This window comes from Heptranchias perlo, chromosome 5 (assembly GCF_035084215.1).
Source record: "Heptranchias perlo isolate sHepPer1 chromosome 5, sHepPer1.hap1, whole genome shotgun sequence".
NCBI lineage: Eukaryota > Metazoa > Chordata > Chondrichthyes > Hexanchiformes > Hexanchidae > Heptranchias > Heptranchias perlo.
In genome coordinates, this window is record NC_090329.1 from 95,368,402 (window position 1) to 95,388,269 (window position 19,868).

General features: G+C 43.2%; 1 long non-coding RNA gene across 3 annotated transcripts in view; it reads right to left on the minus strand.

Moving 5' to 3' along the window:
• LOC137321944 (uncharacterized) overlaps positions 1–15,959 on the minus strand; it is a 190,799-nt gene extending 174,840 nt beyond the window's left edge. For all 3 annotated transcript variants that reach the window (XR_010962928.1, XR_010962930.1, XR_010962927.1), the window contains exon 1: positions 15,610–15,959. This is a non-coding gene — a long non-coding RNA (uncharacterized lncRNA). The remainder of the gene's footprint in view (positions 1–15,609) is intronic.
• Between the last annotated feature and the right edge of the window lie 3,909 nt (positions 15,960–19,868).

The window sequence follows — 19,868 nt, forward strand, 5'->3', positions numbered from 1 at the left end:
GAATGGCCCAAACTCTGGAAAATGGTATTTAACCTGGGTAAGTGCAGTGTTATGCATTTGGGCAAGAGCAACACTGTGTATACTTACATTTTACATGGAACAGAATTGAAATCAGTTGAGAGAGAAAAGGATCTTGGTGTTATAGTCCATAATTCACTAAATGTTCATGACCAATCATGAGAAACCATAGCCAAAGCAAATAAGGTACAATATAAAACAATGCACACCATCTTGTCCCTGTAAAGACCTTGGTTAGACCAGCGTATTAAGAATACTGTGTCCAGCTTTGGTCCCCTCATATGGTGGGTGATATAGAGGCTATGGAAAAGGTTCAGAGGAGGGCCACAAGAAATGATTCTCAGCTTAAAAAACCTTAGTTACTCAGAGAGGCTTAAAAAACTGTGTCTATTCACTGCAGAGATCCGAAGACTTAGGTGTGAATTGATAGGTGTACATAAAACCATTAAAGGACTACATTATGTTCCTACTGATAGATTATTTCAATTTAATAGATTGGGGAAAACCAGGAGTCATGTTTATAAGTTATGCAAGGGTTGGGCTAGATAGAAGTTAGGCGGTTCTTCTTTTCCCAGCGGACAGTAGACATTTGGAACAAGTGTCAGGCTTGTGCAGTGAGTGTTGACTCTCTGCAAACCTTTAGAAGAGAGCTGGACCAGTTCATGGCTGGGGTGGAGGTCATGTCTTATAAACAGTAGGTGAAACACCAGACAATGTAATTATGGTTAATGTGGGCTTCTGGACTCGTTTTCGATCGCCTAAGGGGGTCGTAAAGGTATTTTCATTTTCCCCCCTCCATAATTGGCCATGGGTTTGTATCTTGTTTTTTTGCCCATCCCAGGAGATACATGGCTGCTGGTGAGTAGAAGGTGTCTAATCATGATGCTTCAGGCACCACGGCTATGTGGGGCAGGCCTGATGGACCACATGGTCTTTAACGACTCTTAATTTTTGTATGTTTGTGTAAAATGTTTGGATCACTTACAGGAGTGACCGAGCACCATTGTACTCGAGAGAATATCTAAAGCAGACTCAAAACCTGTAACACCACTCCTCACAAACAGAGGGATGTCTCAGAGTGCTTTACAGGCCAGTGAACGAGTGGCATTGAGCAACAGAGAGGAGTTAGGAGAGCGTAAAAGCACGTAGAAAGAAAAGAAAGACTTGCATTTATATAGCACCTAGCACGACCTCAGGATGTCCCAAAGCACCTTACAGTCAATGAAATACTTTTGAAGTGTAGTCACTGTTGTAATGTAGCTAACGCGGCAGCCTATTTGCTCACAGCAAGCTCCCACAAACAACAATGAAATAAATGACCAGATCATTTGTTTGAGGTGTTGGTTGAGGGATAAATGTTGGCCTGGGAAAGTGAGAGAACTCCCCTGCTCTTTGTCGAATAGTGCCATAGGATCTTTTACGTCCACCTGAGAGGGCAGGTTTACGTCTCATCTGAAAGACGGCACCTCCAACAGTCCAGTAATCCCTCTCTTGTACAGGAGTGCCAGTCCAGATTATGTGCTCATGTCTTTGGAGTGGGGTTGAACTCACAACCTTCTGACTCAGAGGCGAGAGTGCTACCACTAAGCCAAGGCTGACACCCTCAAGAATTGGGTCCTTAAGAATTTTTTGAAGTCAGCAGAGGAGGTCACAAGATGGAGGTGCTGAAGGATGGAGTTCCACTAGGCAGGGTCAGTGTGGTTGAAGGAGTAACATACTGATGGAGCAGAAGGAGTGGGGAACGAGAAGTAGGTCAGTGTTGGGGGAGTGGAGGGTGCATGGGTTGCAGCTTGGCACTGCACCGAGGCGCAGACATTTTGTTTAATATAGGAAATGTAGCCCTGTGCTTCCAATGGGATTAAGATATTGGCATCATTACTACTTTTGTTATATGATATGTTATGGCATGGGGAGATAAAGCTGAATCTGCAATTACCAGTGACATTCTTAACTTGATAGAAATATTTTAAAAATATCTCAGGAATAATTAGATACAGGAAAGTGATATCTGTTTCTTTCCTATGGTGGTTACTATAAATGGAGTTAGAACAAAATCTGTCAAATGAAAACGCCTCAATAAAATTGATTTCAGGAAAGGTCCAGCTTAGACTTGCACTGATCCATCTACAAGCTTCCAGTGACAATCAGGAACCATTGGCTCCTTTCCTCATATTATCGGTGCATCAGCAGGTAATAACAGCAATGAGCCAATGCTATATCATGACTCAGTTAAATGAGCAGCTTTAACAGCAGATTAGTGGTATGTTGGCGTGGTATGCTAACACACTGCATCATAGGAGGTGATATTGCTCATGGAAATGGAGCGCTCATGCTGAGTTATGGTCCCAGGCATCCTAATGGGACTTTGCCCAAATGGCCATTCTTCAAGCTTGTGTCTAATCAGAGTGCTTTACAGGCCAGTGAACGAATGGCATTGAGCAACGAGTCCAGAAGCCCACATTAACCATACTTACATTGTCTGGTGTTTCACCTACTGTTTATAAGACATGACCTCCACCCCAGCCATGAACTGGGGTGATGACAGGCAGAAAACCTCAAGAGCATTACTGCCGAGCCCAATCATGTCCTCACCCAAAATCCATACCTGTGCACTTTACAATGGAGATCACTTCACAGCTACTACAACGCTGGCTGATTTTTCTCCTTCCTAGCCCAAGCATACTGACCCAATTGTAACACTGCTTTTGTCCAAGTTGATATCAGCTAATTCAGCGTAGGCCAGAGATAGAAACTTGGACCTTCCTTGTCTTTATGGCTTAGCTTACACTGGGTACACAAATCAAATCCCAATTCACATCACCTCGGATTTTGCGATTCAGTTCAATATTTGACCCTATGTGCCAACCAGCAGTGCATTCACTCTCAAAGCCATTATACTCAGCACTTGGCCTAATGTACTTGCAGTAATAGATAACCAGCTTCCAAATTATAAAAACACTTTGAAAACATAACTGACTTTGGTTCATGTGCAGCGGTCTTTTTTGTTCAATAAATGGTGCTGAAACAGTGCAAATATTTGAGGAGATAAGTTCATGGTATTGTTTGAATAGTGTCTCTTTATAGATAAAAGGGATTTCATGTTCAATTTCACAGCGGATTACAGCCAGAAAATGCCAGAAACTAAAACAGTATCATCATTTAAAGTTTCATTGAAAGAAAGCACAGATATCCTCCAGCTAATTTTAAAACTGATGGGATCACTGATCTCGGGAAAGTCTGATTTTCAATATTCTCATTTGAGAACTTTTAAATTGTCCATTAGTCTTAATTATCGCATGAAAGGTTTCAACACTTGCCATGCTGACCAGTAACTCCATAATAGAATTGAAGTGTCAGTGTAAAACTACAGGCCCTGAATATCTATGAAAGTCTATGATCGGAAGGAAGGAAGGAATTGCATTTCTATACCACCTTTCACATCCTCAGGACATCCCAGAGCACTTTGTGATCAATTAAATACTTTTGAAGTGTAGTCACTGTTGTATAGTAGGCAATGATGGGACTGACTGCACATAGTCTGTGGAGGGAATAGACTTGATGGGCTGGTTGGCTTTGTTTCATTCAATGTGAATAGCCTAATTTATAACACCAGCGGGTAGTTGTGGTGTTGCTAATGGTAAGTAGGCTGCTTTATAATGATAAGATCATGATGCAATGTATTAATCTGCTGCTAAGGTAGAGCTGTGTTTAAGATGGTGTGTCCCTTTAAGGCCACAAAGTCTAATTGCTGTAAGTAAGTGCAGTCAAGGTCATTCAGAGTTTAATTTTTGTTTGGTGAGTTTGCAGCTTAGAAAGTGTTTGTAAAGTTCCTGCTCTAGATCAGAAAAGAAAATACCATTCTTTCTCTTTTTACATATATATTTCTAGCACTTTGAAATATGATTTCTGAAGTGTACAGAAGCTCTCAAAGCATATTATTAGATATAATAATATTTTCATTCTGATATATTTTCAAAAAATCAATTTTCCTGAAAGATAGGTTTAAAATGTCCACAATGCATAATAGGTACATGACTTCAGGGGTGAAACTAATAGTTACAAACAGGAAGGAGGCACTTTGCATGATTTGTAGAAGCCTGGTTCTGTTCTGATGTTGCAGCATGCCTGTTGTATTCTCATCAGGTTATTCAGTAATGATATGGGCCCCTACATGTGAAGAATGCATAAGTCATTCACCACAATGATATTTTTTAATGATATTACAAAGCAGTGAATAGGAGTTCTGTTAAGGATCCCTGGTCCTGGCACATGTCCAGTTTTGTCTGTTTAGTGTAAAAAGGAGATTTTTGCCGTATTTATCATAATAAGCATGAGAAGTCTGTTGACAGAGAAAAAAATGGTGGTTAGATTAATCCTTGTGTCATAAGCATACATTAGAGTCATCACTGTTTGTTGTTTTACAATACAAAGAGATCTACTGTCTGGAAAGGTAGTGAAAAAAATGCCCATCTTTAAAATCAGTGTCAGACCCAGTCTCTGAACTTTAAACCTGTCTGGATAAAGTGCTGAATCAAACTCTTTTGCTGTGTTGTCTGAAAATACAAATATATTGAGCAAGCTCACTTAAAAACAATCACTGGACTAAAGGATTTTTTCAAAACAAAAACCTCATGCAACATTTGCAATTTAATAAAAGTACTCGCAACCTATTATTTGTTCGTTATTTGTCTGCAAATTACTTTTGATTGAGGAATTATGCAAATCACTAGTGATAAGAGAGAGCAGCGATAGTGATAAGGGAGAGGAGCGATAGTGATATGGGATATGGGAGAGGGGTGATAGTGATAAGGGAGAGCGGTAATAGTGATAAGGGAGAGGGGTAATAGTGATAAGGGAGAGGAGTGATAGTGATATGGGATATGGGAGAGGGGTGATAGTGATATGGGAGAGGAGCGATAGTGATAAGGGAGAGGAGTGATAGTGATATGGGAGAGGAGCGACAGTGATAAGGGAGAGGAGCAATACTGATAAGGGAGAGGAGTGATAGTGATATGGGATATGGGAGAGGGGTGATAGTGATATGGGATATGGGAGAGGGGTGATAGTGATATGGGATATGGGAGAGGGGTGATAGTGATATGGGAGAGGAGTGATAGTGATAAGGGAGAGGAGTGATAGTGATAAGGGAGAGGGGTGATAGTGATAATGGAGAGGGGTGATAGTGATAAGGGAGAGGAGTGATAGTGATATGGGATATGGGAGAGGGGTGATAGTGATAATGGAGAGGGGTGATAGTGATAAGGGAGAGGGGTGATAGTGATAAGGGAGAGGAGTGATAGTGATAAGGGAGAGGGGTGATAGTGATAATGGAGAGGAGTGATAGTGATAAGGGAGAGGGGTGATAGTGATAAGGGAGAGGAGTGATAGTGATAATGGAGAGGAGTGATAGTGATAAGGGAGAGGGGTGATAGTGATAAGGGAGAGGAGTGATAGTGATAAGGGAGAGGGGTGATAGTGATAATGGAGATGGGTGATAGTGATAATGGAGAGGAGTGATAGTGATAATGGAGAGGAGTGATATTGATAAGGGAGAGGAGTGATAGTGATAAGGGAGAGGGGTGATAGTGATAATGGAGAGGGGTGATAGTGATAAGGGAGAGGAGTGATAGTGATAAGGGAGAGGGGTGATAGTGATAATAGAGAGGAGTGATAGTGATAAGGGAGAGGGGTGATAGTGATAAGGGAGAGGAGTGATAGTGATAAGGGAGAGGAGTGATAGTGATAAGGGAGAGGGGTGATAGTGATAAGGGAGAGGAATGATAGTGATAAGGGAGAGGAGTGATAGTGATAAGGGAGAGGGGTGATAGTGATAATGGAGAGGGGTGATAGTGATAAGGGAGAGGGGTGATAGTGATAATGGAGATGGGTGATAGTGATAATGGAGAGGAGTGATAGTGATAATGGAGAGGAGTGATATTGATAAGGGAGAGGAGTGATAGTGATAAGGGAGAGGGGTGATAGTGATAATGGAGAGGGGTGATAGTGATAAGGGAGAGGAGTGATAGTGATAAGGGAGAGGGGTGATAGTGATAATGGAGAGGAGTGATAGTGATAAGGGAGAGGGGTGATAGTGATAAGGGAGAGGAGTGATAGTGATAAGGGAGAGGAGTGATAGTGATAAGGGAGAGGGGTGATAGTGATAAGGGAGAGGAATGATAGTGATAAGGGAGAGGAGTGATAGTGATAAGGGAGAGGGGTGATAGTGATAATGGAGAGGGGTGATAGTGATAAGGGAGAGGGGTGATAGTGATAATGGAGAGGGGTGATAGTGATAAGGGAGAGGGGTGATAGTGATAAGGGAGAGGAGTGATAGTGATAAGGGAGAGGAGTGATAGTGATAAGGGAGAGGGGTGATAGTGATAATGGAGATGGGTGATAGTGATAATGGAGAGGAGTGATAGTGATAATGGAGAGGAGTGATATTGATAAGGGAGAGGAGTGATAGTGATAAGGGAGAGGGGTGATAGTGATAATGGAGAGGGATGATAGTGATAAGGGAGAGGAGTGATAGTGATAAGGGAGAGGGGTGATAGTGATAATGGAGAGGAGTGATAGTGATAAGGGAGAGGGGTGATAGTGATAAGGGAGAGGAGTGATAGTGATAAGGGAGAGGAGTGATAGTGATAAGGGAGAGGGGTGATAGTGATAAGGGAGAGGAATGATAGTGATAAGGGAGAGGAGTGATAGTGATAAGGGAGAGGGGTGATAGTGATAATGGAGAGGGGTGATAGTGATAAGGGAGAGGGGTGATAGTGATAAGGGAGAGGGGTGATAGTGATAAGGGAGAGGAGTGATAGTGATAAGGGAGAGGAGTGATAGTGATAAGGAAGATGGGTGATAGTGATAATGGAGAGGAGTGATAGTGATATGGGATATGGGAGAGGGGTGATAGTGATATGGGATATGGGAGAGGGGTGATAGTGATATGGGATATGGGAGAGGGGTGATAGTGATATGGGAGAGGAGTGATAGTGATAAGGGAGAGGAGTGATAGTGATAAGGGAGAGGGGTGATAGTGATAATGGAGAGGGGTGATAGTGATAAGGGAGAGGAGTGATAGTGATATGGGATATGGGAGAGGGGTGATAGTGATAATGGAGTGGGGTGATAGTGATAAGGGAGAGGGGTGATAGTGATAAGGGAGAGGAGTGATAGTGATAAGGGAGAGGGGTGATAGTGATAATGGAGAGGAGTGATAGTGATAAGGGAGAGGGGTGATAGTGATAAGGGAGAGGAGTGATCGTGATAATGGAGAGGAGTGATAGTGATAAGGGAGAGGGGTGATAGTGATAAGGGAGAGGAGTGATAGTGATAAGGGAGAGGGGTGATAGTGATAATGGAGAGGGGTGATAGTGATAAGGGAGAGGGGTGATAGTGATAATGGAGAGGAGTGATAGTGATAAGGGAGAGGGGTGATAGTGATAAGGGAGAGGAGTGATAGTGATAAGGGAGAGGAGTGATAGTGATAAGGGAGAGGGGTGATAGTGATAATGGAGATGGGTGATAGTGATAATGGAGAGGAGTGATAGTGATAATGGAGAGGAGTGATATTGATAAGGGAGAGGAGTGATAGTGATAAGGGAGAGGGGTGATAGTGATAAGGGAGAGGAGTGATAGTGATAAGGGAGAGGGGTGATAGTGATAATGGAGAGGAGTGATAGTGATAAGGGAGAGGGGTGATAGTGATAAGGGAGAGGAGTGATAGTGATAAGGGAGAGGAGTGATAGTGATAAGGGAGAGGAATGATAGTGATAAGGGAGAGGAGTGATAGTGATAAGGGAGAGGGGTGATAGTGATAATGGAGAGGGGTGATAGTGATAAGGGAGAGGGGTGATAGTGATAATGGAGAGGGGTGATAGTGATAAGGGAGAGGGGTGATAGTGATAAGGGAGAGGAGTGATAGTGATAATGGAGAGGAGTGATAGTGATAAGGGAGAGGGGTGATAGTGATAAGGGAGAGGAGTGATAGTGATAAGGGAGAGGGGTGATAGTGATAATGGAGAGGGGTGATAGTGATAAGGGAGAGGGGTGATAGTGATAATGGAGAGGAGTGATAGTGATAAGGGAGAGGGGTGATAGTGATAAGGGAGAGGAGTGATAGTGATAAGGGAGAGGAGTGATAGTGATAAGGGAGAGGGGTGATAGTGATAATGGAGATGGGTGATAGTGATAATGGAGAGGAGTGATAGTGATAATGGAGAGGAGTGATATTGATAAGGGAGAGGAGTGATAGTGATAAGGGAGAGGGGTGATAGTGATAAGGGAGAGGAGTGATAGTGATAAGGGAGAGGGGTGATAGTGATAATGGAGAGGAGTGATAGTGATAAGGGAGAGGGGTGATAGTGATAAGGGAGAGGAGTGATAGTGATAAGGGAGAGGAGTGATAGTGATAAGGGAGAGGAATGATAGTGATAAGGGAGAGGAGTGATAGTGATAAGGGAGAGGGGTGATAGTGATAATGGAGAGGGGTGATAGTGATAAGGGAGAGGGGTGATAGTGATAATGGAGAGGGGTGATAGTGATAAGGGAGAGGGGTGATAGTGATAAGGGAGAGGAGTGATAGTGATAAGGGAGAGGAGTGATATTGATAAGGGAGAGGGGTGATAGTGATAATGGAGATGGGTGATAGTGATAATGGAGAGGAGTGATAGTGATAATGGAGAGGAGTGATATTGATAAGGGAGAGGAGTGATAGTGATAAGGGAGAGGGGTGATAGTGATAATGGAGAGGGGTGATAGTGATAATGGAGAGGAGTGATATTGATAAGGGAGAGGAGTGATAGTGATAAGAAAAATGCCAACTGCTTTGTCACAGATCAGGAGGTGTTTCTTTGGAAAACAGGCACAACTCTTTCTCTCCCCCCCAATTACTATTCTGAGAATTTTGAAGGCTGCAAACAAATTTATGCATAAAATGGGTTAAGAATTTTAAAATTTCTTCTAACACACTCTTACAGAGATAAGTAGAATGTCAATTGGTTGAACTAGGAGGGATTACTGGAAAGAAGGAACTTGTAATTGTATTGCATCCCTTGCCTCCTCAAGATGTCTCAAAGCAATTCACAGCCACTGAGTGACTTTTGAAATCTGGTCATTGTCGTTTTGTGGGCAAACATAGAAGCCAATTTTCACACAGCAATGTTCCACAAACATCAATGAGAAGAATGACCAGTTATTGTGTTTTGGTGGTGTTGTTGAGGGATACATGTTAGCCAAGGTCCTGGGAGATCCCCTCTGCTCTTCGTTGATTCGTAACATTAAGCCTGTCTGCCCTCTCAGGTGGAATTCTTTTACATCCACCTGAGAGGGCAGATAGGCTTAATGTCTTGGCACTGACAGACAGTTGCTTTGACAATGCAGTGCTCCCTTAGTACCTCACTGAAGTGTCAGCCTAGATTGTATGCTTAAGTCCTGGAGCAGGAGCTTGAACCCATAACCTTTGATTTAGAGGGAAGGATGCTACCACTGAGCCAAGGCTCACACTGTCAGGGACTTTGAAATATACTTCCATCAATTGGCTGATCAATGGCCCTGTGAGTTTATGCAGTGTTTAGCTGAGCCAAGGTGACTGACATTTATCTTTGCTCATTTTTGCAAAAAAATAGAATTCAGCACCACTTTTTACCCAGTTCTGATGAAAGGTCATTGGTCTGCAAGGCCTGTTTTTCTCTCCACAGATGCTGCATGACTTGCTAAGCATTTCCAGCATTTTCTGTTTTTTGCAAAAATCGAGTGAGAATCGGATGTGATAGGGTTGACTGTGATGCCCCCATGGCAAAATAGCCTGTTGACATACACTGTGAAGGCTCAGAAACGACTTGGGTGAGATACCGAAGGGTGCCTGGTACCTGTGGAATTGTATCTCAGCAAGGAGAAAAGGGTAGGGGAGAAAAATTGGTAAACAAAAAGATGTTTGTCTGCAGTCATGCATGAAATTACCGTGAGCACATGTTGCATGAAGCACCTTAGATGGTGAAACCACTTACACCAGAGCCCAGAAATTACTGTTAGCAATTGAACCCTAATGGGTGTGTATCAACTCCTCTCTCTTCTATTTTATTGGAGGCGTTAATCTGTTTATTTTAAGTGGGTTAAAACTTCTGCTGAAATAACAGACGGAGGAATGTCACACAAATGAGTCAACCATTCGTCTACTGATATCATGGACAGTAATTGCTAGACTTTTATAATTAAATCCATACATCACACTCCAAAAGACAACAGATGCCTGCAAGCATATCGGCAACTCTATCACTCTTCCCCAGACCTCCACAGATTTCAGTGGATAGATACAGATCTTTAGCCACTTTTATATTGGTGTCGGGCTCCAGGAAAGCTGTGCTCAAATGGAGATTTGCGACCTTCAACCATCGTTGTCACCATTTTACTGGAACTGCGTGCTGCTTTTCTTATTTGCAGGGCCATTAGGAAGGGGCCCACATTTTCCACTCTCCCAGCCTCTCTTATTTGGAACCCACAGACTGATGCACTTGGAGGCATGAGGGCCGATTTTAATCCTGCCCATAGATTTTCTGAGTCCATCTTTAAATATACAGATTAGGCTTCAGTGATGTCATGGGGACCCGGCTGCAATTTTAACTGGAGGTCTGTGTGGGGAAGCCATTGTGACTTCCCTGCCAGGCTAACCTGCTGGCAAGAGGCCAGAAGAGGCCCAGAAAGGTAAGTGGTTTTGATTTCCTTGTGTGCACACACCCTGTTTTTGACTTCATACAAATATTTTTATGGAAACCACACCATAAACTAATTAAAACATAAAAATACAGTATAGGACAGTATTTAGAAATCTCACAAATGCACATAGCAAAACAAAACACAACAGACTACAATATCTTCGTTGATGTAACATTCTCCGACTTCCTCTCAGAAATGATCCTTCCAAACTAGAATATATTTGCCAATTTGAAATTGAACAAAAACTTTTACAACTACTGTCAAAATTCACAAGGGGAGTCCCTTGCCCCCAATATCTGCATTCTCAATCAAATATAATTGAGCATTTTTAATTGAATTTTCTTGACAGATTGTGAGTTCCTGCCCCAGCAAGATAAGTGACTGATTTTGGATGTTCAGTATGTGGTAGAATTTATATTCCTGCTGTGGGTCTGATATTTAGCTTTAGATCTGGGAGACCACCATTTTTTTTTAGATTTTTTTTAAATAGAAAATTTGGGTCTCATCTGCACATCTTACGTGACCCAAATAGACCAATCAGAACGAAAAATGCACTGTAGTAGACTAAGTATAGAGGACTCTTGAATATGTGTCAATCTCCATGCTCTGTCAGGCGTTCCTCTCCATTATGGAGCATGATTGACGTACCAGTGCCTACAAGTACCTGATATTACCAAAGAAAAAGTGGGCAATCATCAGTTCAACCTGGGGCTCTCAACAAGAATGTTGGGGAAGGTTTAAACTAGAATGGCAGGGGGATGGGAACCTGAGCAGGGAGACAGAGGAGGGGGAAACAAGGATAGAAACAAAAGACAGAAAGGGAAGAAGCAATAGTGGAAGGCAGAGAAAACAAGGGCGAAAAACAAATAGGGCCATAGTGCAAAATAATACTAAGATGACTAGCAATCGTAAAAAGACAAGTCTAAAGGCATTGTGTCTTAATGCATGGAGCATTCGCAATAAGGTAGATGAATTAACAGCGCAGATAGATATTAACTGTATGATATAGTTGCGATTACGGAGACATGGCTGCAGCGTGACCAAGGATGGGAACTGAACATTCAGAGGTATTCAATATTTAGGAAGGACAGGCAAAAAGGGAAAGGAGGTGGGGCAGCATTGTTAGTAAAGGAGGAAATCAATGCAATAGTGAGGAAGGATATTGGCTCGGAAAATCACAATGTGGAATCTGTATGAGTGGAGCTAAGAAACACCAAGGGGCAGAAAACATTGGTGGGGGTTGTCTGTAGGCCTGAAAACAGTAGTGGAGATGTAGGGGAGGGCATTAAACAGGAAATTAGAGACACATGCAAGAAGGGTACAACTGGAATCATGGGTGACTTTAATTTACATATAGATTGGTCAAACCAAATTAGCAATAATACTGTGAGGGAGAAATTCCTGGAGTGTGTACATGATGGATTTCTAGACCAATACATTGAGGAACCAACTAGAGAACATGCGATCCTAGACTGGGTATTGTGCAATGAGAAAAGATTAATTAACAATCTTGTTGTGCGGGGTCACTTAGGGAACAGCGACCATAACATGATAGAATTCCTCATTAAGATGGAGAGTGAAGTAGTTGAATCCGAAACTAGGGTCCTGAATCTAAATAAAGGAAATTACGAAAGTATGAGGTGTGAGTTGGCTAGGATAGATTGGGGAACTTTACTAAAAGGGATGACGGTGGATAGGCAATGGCTAATATTTAAAGAACGTGTGCAGGAATTACAACAATTATTCATTTCTGTCTGGCGCAAAAATAAAACAGGAAAGGTGGCTCAACTGTGGCTTACAAAAGAAATTAGGGATAGCATTAGATCCAAAGAGGAGACATATAAAATTGCCAGAAAAAGCAGCAAGCCTGAGGATTGGGAGCAGTTTAGAATTCAGCAAAGGAGGACAAAGAGATTGATTAAGAGGGGGAAAATAGAGTATGAGAGTAAACTAGCAGGGAACATAAAAACTGACTGTAAAAGCTTCTATAAATATGGCAAGAGAAAAAGATTAGTGACGACAAATGTAGGTCCCTTACAGTCAGAAATGGGGGAAATTATAATGGGGAACAAAGAAATGGCAGAACAATTAAACACATACTTTGATTCTGTCTTCACAAAGGAGGATACAAATAACCTCCCGGAAATGTTAGGGAACCAAGGGTCTAGTGAGAGAGAGGAACTGAAGGAACTCAGTATTAGTAAAAAAATAGTGCTAGGGAAATTAATGGGGCTAAAGGCTGACAAATCCCCAGGGCCTGATAATCTACATCCCAGAGTACTAAAGGAAGTGGCCCTGGAAATAGTGGATGCATTGGTGATCATCTTCCAAAATTCTATAGACTCTGGAACAGTTCCTACAGATTGGAGGGTGGCAAATGTAACCCCACTATTTAAAAAAGGAGGGAGAGAAAAAACAGGGAATTACAGACCAGTTAGCGTAACATCAGCAGTGGGGAAAATGCTAGAGTTTATTATAAAGGATGTGATAACAGAACACTTGGAAGGCATTAACAGGATTGGACAATGTCAGCACGGGTTTATGAAAGGGAAATCATGCTTAACAAATCTACTGGAGTTTTTTGAGGAGGTAACTAGTAGAATAGATAGGAGAGAACCAGTGGATGTGGTGTATTTGGATTTTCAGAAGGCTTTTGATAAGGTCCCACACAAGAGGTTAGTGTGCAAAATTAAAGCACATGGGATTGGGGGGAATATACTGGCATGGATTGAGAATTGGTTGACAGACAGGAAACAGAGAGTAGGAATAAACGGGTCTTTTTCGGGGTGGCAGGCAGTGACTAGTGGGGTACCGCAGGGATCAGTGCTTGGGCCCCAGCTATTCACAATATATATCAATGATTTGGATGAGGGAACGGAATGTAACATTTCCAAGTTTGCAGACGACACAAAGCTGGGGTGGAATGTGAGCTGTGAGGAGGATGCAAAGAGGCTCCAATGTGATTTAGACAAGTTGGGTGAGTGGGCAAGAACATGGCAGATGCAGTATAATGTGGATAAATGTGAGGTTATCCACTTTGGTTGTCAAAACAGAAAGCCAGATTATTATCTGAATGGTGATAGATTGGGAAAAGGGGATGTGCAACGAGACCTGGGTGTCCTTGTACACCAGTCGCTGAAAGTAAGCATTCAGGTGCAGCAAGCAGTTAGGAAAGCGAATGGTATGTTGGCGTTCATTGCAAGAGGATTTGAGTACAGGAACAGGGATGTCTTACTACAGTTATACAGGGCCTTGGTGTGACCACATCTGGAGTTTTGTGTGCAGTTTTGGTCTCCTTATCTGAGGAAGGATGTCCTTGCCATGGAGGGAGTGCAATGAATGTTTACCAGACTGATTCCTGGGATGGCAGGACTGACGTATGAGGAGAGATTGGATCGACTAGGCCTATATTCACTGGAGTTTAGAAAAATGAGAGGTGATCTCATCGAAACATATAAAATTCTAACAGGACTAGACAGACTAGATGCAGGGAGGATGTTCCCGATGGCTGTCGAGTCCAGAACCAGGGGTCACAGTCTCAGGATACGGGGTATGCCATTTAGAACCGAGATGAGAGAAATTTCTTCACTCAGAGGGTGGTGAACCTGTGGAATTCTCTACCACAGAAGGCAGTGGAGGCCAATTCATCAGATATATTTCTTAATGCTAAAGGGATCAAGGAATATGGGGAAAAAGCGGGAACAGGGTACTGAGTTAGACGATCAGCCATGATCATTTTGAATGGCGGAGCAGGCCCGAAGGGCTGAATGGCCTACTCTTGCTCCTATTTTCTATGTCTATGTCTATGTCTACAAACCACACAGACACCAACAACAGGACAACAAGACCTATAAAACAACCATAATCAATAGCAACAGATCATTACACAATAATTATAGATCACTAGCTTTGAAACAGCATTGACATAAAAATAAAACTACTTACAGAAAACCAGCCTAACACAAATACGTATGATAGCTGATCAGTGGAAATAATACCATATGTAAAGATGAATGTGGGACTTAAATTCGTTTGTGATACAAGCCAGGCATAATTCTTAAACTTGTTATTGGGCATCATCATCATAGGTCAGGCGAGCTGTGGGCGTCAATCAGATGACCCGATGCAGCTCGCCTGTCTGGGCCTATTCAATATTGGCCTGTGCCAAGGCCCACAGGTAAATCTGAAGAAGGGGGAGAAGGGGACATTGGGACGGAGGCAAGGACCTGCTTTGGAAGCTTTGGCGATATTTTTTGAGCAGCCTCCAGAGGTCCCAGGACCGCTAGTTAGGTGCAGGTGTTCAAATGACCCGTCCCCTGGATGTGGAACAGGTTCAGAACAAAGGCAGATGGTTGGTTCGAAGTCCCACTCCACCACAATTTCAGTGATGGAGCGGCTCAATCAGAAATTTTGGACAATCATCTCCGTGCCAGAAGCAGGTTTCCCTCCCCCACCGATTATATGGACTTTTCTGCCTTCCTCTCCTGATGGTGCTGACTTAAATTGGTATATGGTTCTAGGAGCGTAGGCAGCTCTCCAGCACATCACCTAAGTATTTGATCTTCATGCTGATTCTAGACAATGTCCTTGTGATCTGATCCTGCTGCTGATGCTGGGGTCATGCCTTTTGGCGTTTGCCAGCGTTCCCCCCCCACCACCCCAGGAGTGTAGTGGGTCAGCGGTTGGGGACTGAATAGGGTAGGCAGGCGTCCACTTACCTTATGTGACCAGAAAATTTGGCGCCCGGCCACTATTGGGGAGGGGTGTTCCCAACCCTCCCGCCCCCCACCCCCCTCCCCCGACCATGATCCCCCTCAGCCCCCTTTGTAATGGGGCCAATCCTGAAAAATTTTTTAAAAGATAAAACGTGCTACTCACCGGTGGATCCCACAGCGGCCAATATGGAGGCGGGTATACCTCACCTCACAGGGTGTACCAGTCTCCAAGAAACACTGGATCCAGACTGAGCGACTGGAGCAGGAACTTCCCATATAGGGAGCCCCTGATCCTGGACTGCCACAAGAGTTCTGGTGGGGGGGAGACTGGTGGAACCCCCAATGAATTTTGACACCTGACTGTCAACAGGCTATTTGATTGTGGGAGGCATCATAGTCAAGCTGAATCCTGGGGTCATCTGGCACCTCCATGGCTGCACTCCCAGTAGCAATTACGGGATTGTGATTAGGAGTGTGTTTTTTACCCTTCTCTCGGCTGAGGACACTCTAGGCAATTTTACCGCACCGTGCACTGAGATAGGTTCACTCAGCATTGGCTCGAGATCAAACCTTGGCCTTTCTTGTTCTTTGTGGTTCAATAACATGTAGTGCATTAGCTCACTGAAACATTGATGTCACAAATTTTAAAGGGACAGGCCAAACTGACTTTTGCAAATTGATATAAATGCTTCAATTTAGGTTCTTCCTGGTTGTGAATTTGGTGCAGCTTACATTCGAGTAAAACAGTTATTTTTAAATTAAATAATTTAAAGCTAAAGACTCCCTCTGTCACTGGTATCAATGAATCCAGTATTTTTTAATATTCCCTTTCATAGCTGACTCTCCCATCTGAATGCCTTGACTTTGGAGTTTTCCTCAAGGGGGTGAGAAGCTGCTGACTCCTCAATTTCTAAAGTGAAAGTAAATTACTGTTCAGAGGGTCTGTTTCTGCTGCACTGCACAAAACTATAACCAGCTCAAAAAGTCAACTATGTGAGGGATGTCTGTCCTGTTGCAAATGAGGAGAATCCAATATTTTCTGAATGCATTATCCCTTATAGTCAGAAAAATAACCTTGCAGCTACAAAGTGTTTTCAGCTAGCTTTCTTAAGTTTAGTTTTATTCAGGAGGCATCATTAGAGAAAAACTCTGGGGCTGATAATGCAACAGCAGATACTTAAAGTGTTAAGGTGCATAGAGTATTGGCTCCTCGTATTATCAGCGCACAGGGTAGAGGCCTACTATGTGGCTGATGTGATGAATACATGGAGGAAGGACCATGTGCTCTAGCAGCCTGTGCATTGACTGGGTGTGATTTTTTTGCTTTGGTAGAATCCTGCCATGATTTGGCTGGGGTGGGAATTTTGCCCACCCATGACGGTGACCTCTGACCGTGATAGTTTATCCAGGGTGAGTGTGAGTCACACATTATTCGAAGGTTCCGACCTCCGTTGGAAAGTCCAGATGAGGTTGCGGGGAGAAAGGGGGAGATGTTTCCAGATGGCCTTGGGATGCCTGACGCATGTTAGTGTAGCCGCCAGTCTCTGGAATTTTTCCTAAGATTTACTTATTCTATTAAAATTATGCCAAAATGCTGCCTTGGCCATTACAATCAATTCCCTGTGATTGATTGCATAGTCTAGGTAGGCCTGTTAAATTTGAAAGGACCCCCTCCACCACTAGCAACTCTAGATGCCACAAAAGTACCAGCATTCCTAGTGCCCGGTGTTGATATGGTGCAACTCATGGAAAATACGTTTTATGATGTATTCTCATCATTCGTATCCTTTTATAAAACACCCGCCTATATTAGGGTGGGTATATTCTATATCCCTTGTCAAGCTGGTGGAAAATCCCAGGGGTGCGATGAGGGTTCCGTTGGAATTGTGTCAGGGGGGAAAATCCTGCCAACTGTTTTCACATTGTGTTGAAATTATAGGTCGTCTCCATAAGGTGGATGGGGTGCCCGAGCATAGCTCCAGTCATTCAGGGAGCAATTTTAACCTAACCAACTCGTCGGGAAACTGGTGGGTTCTGGTGCAATGCTGGTTTTACAGCCCGCCTGAATTTAATCTGGATCAAAGAGTGATATTGGGCGGGGTGCAAAACTGGCATTCCATCCGATCCCGTGGGTTTACCGCCCGACGAGTTAGGTTAAAATTACCCCCTAATTAGTGCCTGTTGAAAACGGGTGTCTTTCTTCCTATACAAGGCCACACTTCTTTAATGTTTTGGTTTTCTATGCTTTAAGTGCAGCCAAAAGCCCTTCACTCGTTGCTGGCACTCAACATTCTGGCTCCTGACCCCACGTTCCTCTCAGTCCATCATGTACTAGGCACTGGGAGTAGCCATAAAAATATTTAAATGTGCTGACCGTCCATAATGAGCAAAGTCAGCTTGGCTGGGCACAGGCGCATACAGTACACGTTTCACTGCAGCCCATCTGAGCCGTATCTTGTACTCTGGTAATAATAATGTTGAGAATTTAAAGATGTCATTTTTATGAGCTGAATAAGACATCATTACAATGCACATTTGATATGTAAAACAGCCTAAATCAAATTGAAAAATAAATTGCTTGAGTGTATTTCCCACATACATTATTCCCTTCTTTCTCATTTGTTTACATGGAAACCCTTTCCCTAAGTGTCCAATTTTCTGAGCCACTCAGCATTTACTATCGATCTATTATCATAAAATGTTACAGCATGGCAATGAGATTTAATCATTTTCCCTGGGGTATTTTTTAACACTAGTCTGGATATTGCTTATCAGCAAAAGACCTTCCTGTAAAAAGCTTCCCGCTTCTGTTGTTTTCTTTTATTTTCTCACCAAATTTCCCCCCTCGTTTCATGAAAGGACTGCGTCCTGCTCAGTATGGTTTCATGGACAATGGCAACTTTCTGGTAACTTGCCCAACTAATCATTCTTCATGTGTGGGCTTGCATAAGAACGTAAGAAATAGGAGCAGGAGTAGGCCATACAGCTCCTCGAGCCTGCTCCGCCATTCAATAAGATCATGGCTGATCTTTGATCTCAACTCCACTTTCTCGCCCGATCCCCATATCCCTTGATTCCCCCTAGAGTCCAAATATCTATCCATCTCAGTCTTCAATATACTCAATGACTCAGCATCTACAGTCCTCTGGGGTAGACAATGCCAAGGAGTCTCAACCCTCTGAGTGAAGAAATTCCTCCTCATCTCAGTCTTAAATGGCCAACCCCTTATCCTGAGACTATGCCCCCTAGTTCTAGACTCTCCAGCCAGGGGAAACAACCTCTCAGCATCTACCCTGTCAAGCCCCCTCAGAATCTTATATGTTTCAATGAGATCACCTCTCATTCTTCCGAACTCCAAAGAGTATAGGCCCATTCTACTCAATCTCTCTTCATAGGACAACGCTTTCATCCCAGAAATCAATCTAGTGAACTTTCGTTGCACCGCCTCTAAGGCAAGCATATCCTTCCTTAGGTAAGGAGACCAAAACTGTATACAGTGCTCCAGGTGTGGTCTCACCAAAGCCCTGTACAATTGTAGTAAGACTTCCTTACTCTTGTACTCCAACCCCCTTGCAATAAAGGCCGACATGCCATTTGCCTTCCGAATTGCTTGCTGTACCTGCATGTTAACTTTCTATGTTTCCTGTACGAGGACACCCAAGACTCTCTGAACACCAACATTTAATAGTTTCTCACCATTTAAAAAATATTCTGTTTTTCTATTCTTCCTACCAAAGTGAATAACCTCACATTTCCCCACATTATACTTCATCTACCACCTTCTTGCCGACTTACTTAACCTGTCTATATCCCTTTTGCAGACCCTTCAGGCACAATTTTAGCCCCAAGTCCGGGTGGGTGGACGGAGGGTGGGGGGGGGGGGTGCCAACGAAAATAGCTGATTTCAGGAGCAGGAATGAATTCTGGCTCCAATCCATCGACTTTCGCGTTTGACCCAGAGGCATCTGGGTGTTCGCTTCATGAAGCCCGAAGTCCCGCCAATGATTAAAGCCGGTGGGCCGATATTTAAAGCATTAATTAAGATAGTTAAACTTACTGAAGTGGTTAATTTTTTGTGTACTGAGGCAGGGCGAGGATTTGAACTCTGCCTCAACGTGTTTCCATGGCCTCTGAAGCACGCCAAAGAAATGGAAGCAAGTTGAGGTCGGCAGCCATTTGGAACTTAAAACCAGTGATTGTCATGAGGGGATAAAAGGTGAGTTATTGCAGCAGGGCAACCAGTTCTCTCAGACAACCCTTTGGCTGGGAGTTCTTTGTGTTTAGACTGAGATTCCTTTGTTCATATTCAGAATTCTTGTGTTCACACATATTTACCTACATTTTGGTCCCCCACAAACTGACACCATCAGGATGCGGGGCACAATGATTGTATTCAGCAGTACGTCTGAGGAGGAGGCACAA